This window comes from Rhineura floridana, chromosome 1 (assembly GCF_030035675.1).
Source record: "Rhineura floridana isolate rRhiFlo1 chromosome 1, rRhiFlo1.hap2, whole genome shotgun sequence".
Lineage (NCBI taxonomy): Eukaryota > Metazoa > Chordata > Lepidosauria > Squamata > Rhineuridae > Rhineura > Rhineura floridana.
The window spans coordinates 167153897-167157704 of record NC_084480.1 but is presented as its reverse complement, the minus strand read 5'-3'; positions in this window follow the sequence as shown (position 1 = coordinate 167157704).

Here is a 3808-nt window from a genome sequence, read left to right as displayed (position 1 = left end):
GCCGCGTCGGTCTCGCCCGGCCTCCTCCTTCCCTGGCTCCGCCCCCTCCTCTCACTCAGCCGCCGACACAAATTTTAGGGGGGGGGACTCCCTCGCCCAAGAAGGCGCGCGCAGCTGCGGTAGCAAGCAGAGGGGCGGGGCTCCCAGTGGGCGGCGCGCGGGCGGCTGGCAGGACGAACTTCTGGCTGGATTTTGTCGCTGTTATTCCTTTTTTAAAATTAGGTGATTAATATCCTATTTAGATGAATACCCTATTTTGACAGAAACAGAGTCACGTAGGCAAATATATTTATAAAGGCAACATTTAAGCTTGCTTCCCCTTTTCAAGAACTGGAATAAAATGACCAAAGTTACCTAGAAATTATGATTTAGCGAAGAGGTCTACAACCAACATTCAACACTTAAAGAGTAACCTACTTATATATGGAGAAACTGTAGTTAATTTTGTACTATGAAAATAAAATCAAAGAAAGAAAAAGAAAGAAAGAAAACAGACATCTCGAGAAAGAGAAGGCTTCGTCCTAGAACATAGCATTCTTTGGACCTGAAGCACCATGCAAAAAGGAACAAGATGGCAAAGGTTAAAGGTTAAACTGCTTGCTCTTTATAAAAACATTAAGATTTACTTTATATTTTTCTACGCTGACAAAACTACGCCAGAAGTACTTCCCAAGCATAAAATTAAAAATTTCTTACTGGTACATCTGTTTAGAAGCAGCCACACTGGTAATTATAAAATCTGCAAAGACAGCATGGTAAAGTTCATACAGCACAATATAAATTTATATGAAATAAAATTTTAGGCTCAAATTGCTTTGCTGTCACAGGCCTATTAGTTCCAGTGAAATGTCAAGTGCATTTTAATAGATAGCGCTTTTAGTTTACACATAGCATTATATTGAGCAAAGTGCCAAAATTAAACCCCAACTAAGTTTTAAGCTAGGTTCTTATTGAATTATTTTCCATACGGTTATTTAATTAATAAATAAATATATAACTGTCATCCAGATCAAATTCCAGAAAATCAAGCTCATGTTGATTCCATTTTTAGGTAGCTACCTGGGTTAGTTAATACTAACTAGTAATCGTAATTAAGTAATAATGTAGAGATTCCTCTGCTGAATGTTCATTTCTGGTTGGAGCTCTTTATTGTGTGCGGTTGTATATGTTTATGATACATTTCATTTTATATAATATAAATAAGAGTGTCCAACTGACTTCAGTGGGACTTGCTTCTGACTAATGATGCATAGGGTTGGGATATAACTATTCTACAACAAGCATTGTGCCTTTGTTATCATCTGTTTATATAGGGCCATCAGATATAGCGCTGAATATAAAATAAAACAATAAAATCAAGTCCCTACTCCAAAAGGCGTACAATCTAAATAAAACAGAATGTGGACACCAAAGGAAGAGAGGGAAAATAAACAGAGGACAAAGCGAGGACTTCAAATACATATATAAATCATAGAAAATGAAAAACATAAGTTGAAATCCCAAAGTCCCTTTGAAGTGGTCTTTTGTTTTTGTAACTTAATTCACTATATGTTTTATTTTTAAATTGCTTCTATTTTCAATATTTATTATGTAGGTAATAAATCACACGTTAGGATTCTTATGCTGAAAGGCCTGTGTTGACAAGAAATGGGTTTACAGCTCTGCATTTAGCAGCTTAAAAGGTAAGTTGGTTTCAAATTAAATAATTGTATTAATGGTCTAATTCTTTCTCTCCCCCTCTGCCTTCCCCTCTCCAGCACTTGATCTTTGGCAGTGCTATGGCAGCGAGGCAGGTGTCAGGAGCACTGGAAACTAAAGTTGCCTCAGTGCTGTGGGTATTTGGCTTACTGCTGCTGCAGCACTCTGGGGCAGCGGAAGGGAAACCTCCCTCTCTTCTTCCCTCTTGCTGTTTTTGAAGCAGAAATGGGAACGTAGAGTGACTGTGGGGGGTGGGGTTGAGACAAGCATGTTCTATCTCCACTGCTGGACACAGTATGCTTCTGAATACCAGTTGCTGGAAACTGCAGGAGGAGAGAGTGCTCTTGCACTGAGGTCCTCACTGTGGACTTCCCGCAGGCATATAATAAGGTGAAAGGTTTCATTTGAAGGACTCAGCATTCATATTTGATACAGATTTGTTCTTCCTTGAGGTATTTTTAAGACTCTTATTCATACAATTAGAAGGATTTTGTTCATAAAGTAAAGTTGGGAAAAATTAGAACTGAATGAGGAGATATATATTCCAGATCTCTTTATCCAGAATAAAAGTGCTGGATCTTCTAGGACAGGGCTTCCCAAATTGTGGTTAGTGGGCCCCCAGGGTCTGCAAGCTACATTCAGGTGGTCTGCAGAATGCCGGCGTTAAATATATTGATTTTTAATTGTATTTTTATTGCTACTTTTATATCTTATATTGTATTTTATTGTATTACAGTTTGAATTCTATAGACTTTATTTCTATGTAAGAAATTTCTATGTAAGAAATAAAAGAAACAATATAATACAATTAAAATCATACAGTATCTAGCACAGCACAATTGCTACAACAGACAGAAAAATCATTAAGTGGTCCGAAGATGCCAAAAAGAGTACAGTGAAGGCACCTGCTAATGACAATAGGGAGTTCCAAAGCTGGATAAACTGATGAGAGTCTTTGCACCTCGTCCATCACTAAAGGACTGATTTCTTACAAGAGGCAGAACAAGCACTATGTGGCACCTGTAACATGGAAAGCACATCTTGAACTTGGCCTTGTAGCAAATCGACAACCAGTGCAGAGTTCAGAGCAGAGGTATTATGTGCTGAAAGGGTCTTACTCATGTCAGCAATTGTGCCACAGCATTCTGCATTAACTGCAGCCCCTGGGTCAAATTGTGCTGCATGATAATGCATAATGCTGTGTGTGACCTTGGCTAACTGGCTGCTAGGATTTTTTTATTATTGGTTTTTGGTTATGAATCCTGACTGGATGTGGGATGCTGAGTTTTCTGCCTTACTCATAGGAATCTTGTTGTACTTGGTATGGTATTGCATTTAGAAAAGCATCACTGTCTTTTGTTTTTCTTTTACTGTTTGCATTTCATTTACCTTTATCCTCATTCCCTTTGCCATAGAAGCAACAACAGTGGTACCATGCGCTCTGCTCAACCCTCTTAAACCCACTGATGATACACCTTGTTGTTTGTTTCTTGCCCAACAGTGGTAAAAGAGAATTCACATACTGGGCAGCGTGGCTGCAATTGTTGTTCCCAAGCTGCTGCCTATGAAGGTAGACCAAATCACGTGTGCTTTCTCTCTGTCAATTATATTCACTGGAATTGGGTTGGCTGACAAAGTGAGTTTATAGCAGCCCACAGGGGAGACAGAAAAGGGTAGAGAATCTTCTTACTCATTTCCCAGACCTGTTTCTGAAGTGAAGGGTCAAATCTGCAAAGAAATTTGGATGTTAAAAGGTAGGGGCAGGGCATTCCAGGCAGGGGGTTGCCAACCCTACTTGGATATAGATATTTTTGCAGAGGATCCCTAGTCAAGCTTTACCAACAACACAGTCCAAACCATATCTACTGAGAAGTAAGTCCTGTTGAGTTCTATGGGGTCCCTTAGTAGGTGTGTTTAGGATTACAGCTCTTTGGGGGCATCCATCTTTACTCCTGAGTGCTCCCATCTAACATGTCCACAACACCAGGCTCCTTTCTTCCTACAGTGGCCTTCTGGTGACTGTCTTGGCCTGAGGGCACTTAAACCCTTTTTGCCAGAAGTGAGTTGGTTAGATTAAATGTTCTTTACCCACGCTCCATCTTTTAGCTAA